Source organism: Saccostrea cucullata, unplaced genomic scaffold (genome assembly GCF_032062105.1).
Source record: "Saccostrea cucullata isolate Sc308-1 unplaced genomic scaffold, CSIRO_AGI_Scuc_v1 ctg127, whole genome shotgun sequence".
Taxonomy (NCBI): Eukaryota; Metazoa; Mollusca; class Bivalvia; order Ostreida; family Ostreidae; genus Saccostrea; species Saccostrea cuccullata.
This window is the reverse complement of record NW_026940370.1, coordinates 463,690-473,542: the sequence shown is the minus strand read 5'-3', so window position 1 is coordinate 473,542 and position 9,853 is coordinate 463,690. Positions and strand designations below refer to the sequence as shown.

Here is a 9,853-nt window from a genome sequence, read left to right as displayed (position 1 = left end):
ATTTCACAGTACAATATTTTACAAAAATAAAAACTATTGTGAATAGATTCCCTTCTCATATAAACTCATCTAATTAAATAAAAATGTTACATCCCTCCCAAATCATGACAAAAAATGTTGAAATATTTTTATTTTACCTTCCCAATTTGATACAAGTTTTATATTGTTATATATATAAAAGTTTCCTGAAACTTATCTTGTAAATTTTAAATGCTTGCCCTTTAATATCACCTAATGACATTTAATACTAGAACTGTCCAAACGGGACAAAATACCCCTGCTGGGTTTTTCAGAAGTAAGTTTTTCCATAATAAAGATATGTATCACACATTAATTACAAAATTTTTCTTCCAGTGACCTTGAACTCCCCCAAATGACCTTGGGTCAAGGTCATGACACAGCCTTGGGTCATTGGCAATCTTTGCTTGAAATGAGAAGCTACCAAGTTTATCCATAAGAAAGATAAGGACCGGACACAAATTATGAAATTTTTCTTCCAGTGACCTTGAACTTCCCCAAGGTCATGACACACCCTTAGGTCATTGGCAATCTTTGTGTGAAATGAAAACCTACCTATTTTATCCATAAGAAAGATATGGACCGGACACGAATTATGAAATTTTTCTTCCAGTGACCTTGAAGTTCCCAAAATGACCTTGGGTCAAGGTCATGACACACCCTTAGGTCATGGGCAATCTTTGAGTGGAGTAGATTCTAATGTCCCTCCATAAAAAAGAAATGGACCGTACATCTTTGCACAGACAGCTAGACTGACGGACATACAAAAGGACAAGGTGATTCCTATACATGTATACCCCCCAAACTTCGTTTGCCGGGGATATAAAAAATTATATTCTATGGTAACAAACAATATAAGCTAAAATTTACATTTTGATACATTTCCGAGTACAACAATTGGGTGTGACCATCATTTCCAAAGTCCTATTGAATCTCATTGTAAAAGCCAAGGTTACATTTTCTTTCACTTTGTTCTTAATGACATCACATTTACATGCACTGTAAGGTTGCTTATGACCATAAAATTAGATGTTATTGTTAAACACTTTTGTGCCTGATGGCAACAATATATAAGCATATAGTTTAAAGTCAAGGTCACAAGGTCGTTGACCTTTACATCATTTGTATGAACTTATAATATTAATAAAGTATGCATACCAAATATGAAGTCTACATCTCCTATGGTTAGAAAGTTATGGCAAAAGATCAAAAAGGTTAAGAATCCTATTTAGTAAAGGGGGTGAATGAGGCTTATTGTTTTCTTAACTGAATTTCTTCATATTACTACATAAGCCTTTCACTTAAAGGTACTTGGACACAGATCTGAAGTTATTATTTTCTCTATAATATTACGAATTATATATTTTAATAGCAATTCACACAAAAATTAATTAAAAATCTTATTTCGTTTAAAAGATATTGAAATTTCAAAATTTTCGGCGGGTTTGATTGACATATCGTTGCACTCTCACAAATTTGATTTTATTCTTAATCCTTAGGGAAAGTGGTAATCTCGTTTTGTATAAATGAAAAATATTAATACTATAATCCAGAAAATTCAGAGTAGACACGTTTGAAAGCAAAACAAACACACAATATGTTGCAAGTCCGTGCAGTTGTGGTAAGCAGACTGTGACGATTGAACGCACCCGGTGAATTCTAAATATAAACAATAACAGAACTCGAGCCCTGTTTACAAAAACTGTGTACATAACACGAGTGTGCTCGATTTGCTAAACTCTGCACGCATCTCTTAGTTCGGAATGACGAAACTTGTGAAAGTGTTTTGCTTTCCAACATTTCTACTCTGAATAAAATTATTTTTCTTGATAAAAGTTTTAATATTTCTCATTAAAACACATCAAATTGCCACTTTTCCTAAGGATTAAGAATAAAGTTAAAATATGTGAAAGTGCAAGGATGTGTCAACCAAACCCGCCAAAAAATTTTAAGTTTTAATAACTTTTAAACGAAATAAGACTTTTGATTAATTTTTGTGTGAAATGCTATTAAAATATATAATTCGTGATATGCTACAGAAAAAATGAGAAAATATTAACTTCAAATCTGTGTCCAAGTACCTTTAAAATTTTCTAAAGTGAAAACTTACACAACAAAAAAGTTGGACTCTTTTCTCTCTCTCTTATAATATACCTGTAGAACTGTAGCTCTCAAAAAAAAATTATTGACATGCCGGAGAGCTATAGTGCCACCTATTGGAAAAAAACAGCATACGGTATTTATTGCACACAAAAAGTCGCGCTGGGTTCTTGATCAATTCTTCTCAAGTCTTACATCAATTGTAAAAAGGCTAGATTTCAAAAAAATTTCTTACCCCTCTATTCTTGTGGTTGACATATGTACGAAGCGCGTTGAACTGAATGATCTTGCAGACCAAAATGGCAGTATAAAAAGACGAAATTTTTGATTATATCAATTACAGGGCTAGGAGGGTATTAAACAAAAACTATAATAAATATTTTTTTGTGGAAATAGTTAAAGAATATGTTGGGAATACACGGTAAGTAAATAAATCGAATAAAAGATTTTAGTGTGCAATCTAGTTTTTTCAATGGGTGGCACTGCAATCTAATTAAAATTAGATGTTAGATCCGCTTGCATACTCGCTACACTAACATCTAACAACATCCCATTGAGGGTCACATCAGAGGTCAATTCTATCAACCAATCATATCGCCGCTCGCAAAATCATCATATATTGTTGAAGCGAATAAGTCTTGAAGTTATATTGAAATCAGACCAAAACTGTAGGAGGAGTAGCATTTTGAAAGAATTTCACAGGAATTTCTATTTTTAGTAACCACGGCAACACCGTCAATAATCGATACACAGAATTATGTACCTTAGTGTAGTCTACTTGTGTGCCAAATTATATTGAAATCAGACCAAAACTGTAGGAGGAGTAGCATTTTGAAAGAATTTCACAGAAATTTCTATTTTTAGTAACCAAGGCAACACAGTTCATCGAAATCAAAAACGGATAAACAGAATTATCTACCTTAGTGTAGTCTACTTGTGTGCCAAGTTATATTGAAATCAAACCAAAACTGTAGGAGGAGTAGCATTTTGAAAGAATTTCACAGAAATTTCTATTTTTAGTAACCACGGCAACACAGTTCATCGAAATCAAAAACTGATACAGAGAATTATGTATCTTAGTGTTGTCTACTTGTGTGCCAAGTTATATTGAAATCAGACCAAAACTGTAGGAGGAGTAGCATTTTTAAAAATTGTTTAGACAGACGGACAGACAGACGACGGACGCATTACTATCGCATAAGCTCTTCTGGTCTCTGACCAGTAGAGCTAAAAAAAAAACGAGGGATTACTGGTTCCAAAGCCTATGCATACATAGCCCCAAATCTAACTTTGACTGTAAATGAACATTTCTTCATGAGTGATTTTATCATGAATTGTTTTTAGATAAGTTCAAAGTTTAAAATGATCACTGCATCAAAATGAGATTTTTCTGCACATTCTGAGGAGATATAAATTTATTTGGTAGATAAATAAAGCTACCTCAGGTAGGTAAATAAAGCCAAGTAGGACTAGGTAAATCAAGCTATGTAGCTAAATCTAGTGATTATACCACCATTTTTGGACCAGGTCCTACTAAACAGAGTACGCTAGAATGATAGAGTTCTTTAGAGTACGCTAGTAATATTTTATAATTTAATGCAATTAAACTACTGTTTGTATGTTTTTCTACTTTAGTTTAACATATTGAATATATATTTTATTATACATGTTATATACAATTTGTATGTTTACTATATTTAAGGAGTTATTTCAATTTTTGATTTTAGATTACAGTTTATCATTTGATCCCCATCTATTTTAACTTGAACATCTTGTTATGTCTCATTGTGAATGTGCAAAATATTTACACATCCAATTATTCTAATTTTTGAGAAAATTTAAATGCAAGTCTTCAGTAACTAAATCTGAAACAAAATTTTAATCGAGATTGGGGTAATAGTAATCTTTAATGCGTTGAATTATGGATGTTATTTTCTTGTAAAAATATTGCTAAAAGCAAAATATTTGAAACAAATATTGCAATATGAGTTTATGATAATTTTGAATCAAGTTGTACGTACATAAATAAACAATTTTATTGCATTAAATAAAATAATTTTTCTGGCGTACTCTAAAGTTCTCTATCGTACTCTGTTTAGTAGTACCCTTATTGGACCTGATGAAATTTATTTCTAAATGCATTAAAACATCACAAACCACTTGCACTTTTACCATAATTATTTTTATTTCATACTATAACAATTTAGAGAAAATTGAATATATACATATGCAAAGAAATCCTTCCTGATTCTCCTTCCTTGTGTAAATTGATGCACCTGGTGTACTTCTATAACAATTCAAGACTGTTGCATTGAAATGAATAAACCGATAGAGTCAAATCTTAATCTCAATTAAAGCCATTGAAAGTAAATTTTACCTATGCATTACACAGACTAAAGCTGCACAATCCTTTAAAAGTATTTTTTAACTTTCACTGAAAATGCCCAAATTTTCATTAAATAAATCTTCGATTGTCATTTGAAACTCTGCCAAGAATAAGGAAAAAATAAGCCTACATTATGAATATGATATTGTTGATTCGGTAAGTTTCCGACAACATTTCAAGCAAGTCATAAAAATCACACCGTTTTCGTGTTTTTAACTTTCAAACTGAGTCATAAGTTTGATTGTTAGGTCATGACTTACGATTCTTATTAGATTTTAAATCAATTCTCAGTCGGGGTTGTTGGTTTTCACCGCGTACATTTAATACACAAATACTTGATAATTTACATTGTTTGTTCAATAATTCCTACAAGAACGGGTCGTATACTTCTCTTAAATAAATCTATACATCATATTACCTTGATACAACTAATATGAAACCGATTTTTGACACGATATTCACTATAATGACTATTCGATGACTATCAACACTCTGCTTTCTTCTTCCAATATGGCCGCAACAAAAAGCCTCGTTTTCAAATTAATCGTATATCGAACCCGATTCAAATACATAATACACAAACAAACAAAGGAAAAAAAAAACAAACTTGAATTTACAAGTTACTTGAATATGCTTCCATATAAATGATATAAATATGATCAATTATGGCTTTGTTATTCATGAGAAGAAGATTTTTAAAGAATTTTCCTATATATTTCTATGTAAAACATTTGGTCGGCCATTGTGGCCCCGCCCTACCCCCGGGGGTCATGATTTGAACAAACTTGAATCTACACTACCTGAGGATGTTTCCATATAAATATGATCAATCATGGCATTGTTATTCTTGAGAAGAAGATTTTTAAAGAATTTTCCTATATATTTCTATGTAAAACTTTGGTCGGCCATTGTGGCCCCGCCCTACCCCCGGGGGTCATGATTTGAACAAATTTGAATCTACACTACTTGAGGATGCTTCCACATAAATATGATAAATTATGGCTTTGATATTCATGAGAAGAAGATTTTTAAAGAATTTTCCTATATATTTCTATGTAAAACTTTGGTCGGCCATTGTGGTCCCGCCCTAAACCCCGGGGGTCATGATTTGAACAAACTTGAATCTACACTACCTGAGGTTGTTTCCATATAAATATGATCAATCATGGCTTTGTTATTCTTGAGAAGAAGATTTTTAAAGAATTTTCCTATATATTTCTATGTAAAACTTTGGTCGGCCATTGTGGTCCCGCCCTACCCCCGGGGGTCATGATTTGAACAAATTTGAATCTACACTACCTGAGGATGTTTCCATATAAATATGATCAATCATGGCTTTGTTATTCTTGAGAAGAAGATTTTTAAAGAATTTTCCTATATATTTCTATGTAAAACTTTGGTCGGCCATTGTGGTCCCGCCCTACCCCCGGGGGTCATGATTTGAACAAAATTGAATCTACACTACCTGAGGATGTTTCCCCATAAGTTTCATCTTTCCCGGCACAGTGGTTCTTGAGAAGAAGATTTTTAAAACAAGCCATCAAATTTTAATTAATTCCCAATTATCTCCCCTTGAATGAGGGCGTGGCCCTTCATTTGAATAAATTTGAATCCCCTTTACCCAAGGATGCTTTGTGGCAAGTTTGGTTGAAATTGGCCCAGTGGTTCTTGAGAAGAAGTCGAAAATGTGAAAAGTTTACAGACAGACAGACAGACAGACGGACAGACAGACGGACAGACAGACGGACAGACGGACAGACGGACGCCGGACAAAATGTGATCAGAAAAGCTCACTTGAGCCTTCGGCTCAGGTGAGCTAAATATGGAAGCAAGTACGGTTGCAAAAATCATAGTAGAGGAGGTGATATGTCGAATTGGTACACCAGCAGTCATTCACCCAGACCAAAGTAAGCATTTTGAAAGCAAACTGTTCTTTGCTTGGAATTCGAAAGACACACACAACGCATATCATCCCCAATCGGATGGTATGGTGGAACGTTTCAATTGGACTCTCACAACTATGCTCAGCAATGTTGTTAATGAAAATCACCCGGATTGGGATAAACATTTACTTTATGTCATGATGGCATACAGGTCCACAATTTATGAAACCACTGGTTTTCCGCAAAATTCATTGATGCTTGGAAGGGAGGTTTGCAAGAAATTGCAAGAAAGACTTTAAATGACATAAAATTGTTCGCACAAATAAAAAAAACAAGACATGGTTCGTCAGAGACATTATCATTGCAGAAAATTGAATTGGGTTTATTTCAAGGAAAATGATGAGGTTTATGTTTATTTTCCGATAAGTCCCCAAAATTCACGAGTTATTGATATGGACCATACAAAATCAATAAGACAATGTCTGTTGTAATGCACATGGTGAATTGCGGAGTACATGGGTCAAATCAGGTCATACATGTTGACAGTTTGAGACTGAAACAACATCAAACATTAATTGTAGAAATCCAGATGGTGTAGAACAAAGAGATGATGGAATTCTTGACAAAAACTAATCGCTGACTGATGACATAAATTATGAGAAAGCAATTGCAAAAGAAACAGTTATTGAAGAGCATAAGGGTTGTACTGGTGATATAGGTTCTGTTAATAATGAGGAGTTGCCTACACGACAGCTTAGAAACAGAAGGCCTCCAATTTGTTAAAAAGATTATGAAACTGTGTACTAGTAATATTTTGGAATAACATACACGTTTGTCTATTTCTGATAACGCAAAACAATGGTGAAAACCAAGTTAACCAAACGGAGTGGGACAAGGAAGTGTCCAATGTGTTAAGAGTTGTTTCGAGGAGATAGCGAGTTTTCCGTGCATGTTGTACAATGCACCATGAAAGAACATGCTTGTGAATTTTCTTTACATCACAAAAAGAAAGTAACGTTAAGAGACATATGAAGAGAGCACATGCAGTTTAATGCAAAGTCCAATGCCTTTGAGACAGAAACCTGACAGAGCCAGTGAAGGCAAGGCAAAGTACACAGGAAAAATAATTGGCTCTCGCAGGATCCTGGTGACTTCCTTAAGACAGAATCTACTTAGAATGATACAGCTTTAGCCAGTAACCAGAGTACATCCATTGAAACAGTAAATAAACCAGACTCTGATATTATGGTTGAGAGCGTTTTCCGCAAGAAAATATCTCCAATACTTCCAGAGAAACGACCATCAAATGATGCTTAACAACTGACTGAGAGTAAGAAATCTATGATTGACACTGGCACACAAAATGAGTTTCGTAAACAGAGAAATTTAGAGAGGGCTCAGTTGATATTGAAGAAACTACAATTGAGAAATTTATTTTATATTAGAGCTCACATAACCATGTCCAACACAGGGAATGTTAACCAAAGTATGGTTCTTTTGGTTACTTGTTTATTGCTAAATTTGTCTAGCTTTAAAGAACCAGAAGTCTCTGTCGAGACTGTAGCTCTACTGGTTTATACTTATAACAAAGGAAAAGAAAAGTAGCAGTTGGGACTTGAAACTTTAAACAACAATAAATAGAAAAATGATCTTTGATTAATTCACTATTTGTTGCATTATTGCAATAAGACTACAACTGTATGAGTAGCTTTAAATAAAATTTTAAAGAATTTTCAAATTTAGTTAGCATGGCAACGTCATTCATGAAAATAAATTAAAAAAAATCAATAGTCTATCTGCGTGCCACATTATATTATAATCAAATCAAAACTGTATTTGTAATAGCATTTTAAAATTATTTTACATAAATTTCTATTTTTAGTTACCATGGCAACACCGTTCATTGAAATCAAAAATCGATAAAAAGAATTATGTATCTTAGTTTAGTCTACTTGTATGCAAAGTTATATTGAAATCAGACCAAAACTGTAGGAGGAGTAGCATTTTGAAAAATTGTTTACATACAGACGGACAGACAGACAGACGACGGACGCATTACTATCGCATAAGCTCGTCTGGTCTCTGACCAGTAGAGCTAAAAATATACTAAAGGATAAAAAAAAAGTTACCATTGGGGACGAATGTACACAGAGACGTGTTTTTTAAAATCTATTTCATCAACTGTTTTAGTGACCTGAATTAGAATCAAAAATGGTAAAATCTGACACCCCTTTCTAATACACTGTCTCACTAGTATAAAAGTAAGAGACATTGAAAGGTTGTGTCATTCCTGTTACAGCGGAGAAAAGATTAGGTAACATTATTTTCTAGGATATAAACTTCTTGACTCATACACTTGATCAGAATCCCGAATAGAGCCTAAGCTGTTCTATTGTTTGATATATAATTTGGCAAGCCAAAAGCCAGAGGTCTGGCAATTTTTCAGGAAGATCATACAATGTAAGTACTAGGGTTAGAGGCCCGATTAGAGCCGCCCTGTCCTTGGTGCTTTTGCATCTATTTTATTAATAGTATTAAAGAAGTTTAAGTTTACCTACGCTGTAACTAGCTAGGTGTATCTGATTCTTTCTTGATTTTTACCCAAGGCAGGGATACTTAGATAATATACATCTAATTATTGATTGAGAAAATTTGTTTGTCATTTTATCATTGTTAAATAAAGTAAGCGTTAAAAACTCAATTACATATTAAAAAACTAACTTCAAGTAATATCTGATGTCAAAATCAGATGCTTAATCAATCAAAACTTGATGAAACAAGTCAGTAAATTTCGTAAATGCAAATTAACCAATGTTTAAAGTATTACACTGTTAGACTGAAACTAAGTCCCACATCCTTACACGAAGTCTAAGTTGCGTTTAAACGTCAATGGCAGACATTACAAAATAATAGACACTATCAGCATTTGATATCGCTGTGAACGACACATATACATAAACAATTCAACTTACAAGCACCGGTGATAGGCACAGTCTTCAAGTCAAATCTCTGGATCCATGCGTTTTCCATGTGGGACTGCATACCGGAAGTCAAAGTTTTTGACAAAGTGTCTAATGTCCGGAAACCAGTCGGGTCATACACAATCTTTCCCGGAATGTCTCTCGTTGACCTATCGATCTTCCATATGCACGTGGGCGCCAAAATGTAATCGGGTATTTGGTATAGAGGAATGAGTCCTTTTGGTATGTTTCTTTATTATCCATTATAAAATAATTTAACTTCTTAATTGTAAAAATTAGTTATATCAGATAATCTTTGATAAAAAAAATAGATAATGAATGATATACAATTTCTCAACAAACGAAATCAAATGAAACAAAATACAAAATAAAACAAACATTAAAAATTGTACATACACAACATGAAAAATGCAGAAAATACGTATGACATACATGTACATAAAGACAAAACAAACGAATAAAACCAATCTTACATGTACCTCACA

At 33.3% G+C, this 9,853-nt stretch overlaps 1 protein-coding gene across 1 annotated transcript in view; it reads right to left on the bottom strand.

The window, feature by feature from the left end:
- LOC134255258 (inosine triphosphate pyrophosphatase-like) overlaps positions 1-9,467 on the bottom strand; it is a 33,491-nt gene extending 24,024 nt beyond the window's left edge. The window contains exon 1 of the mRNA XM_062737773.1: positions 9,360-9,467. The gene's annotated coding sequence lies outside the window, so the exon portion shown is untranslated. The remainder of the gene's footprint in view (positions 1-9,359) is intronic.
- Between the last annotated feature and the right edge of the window lie 386 nt (positions 9,468-9,853).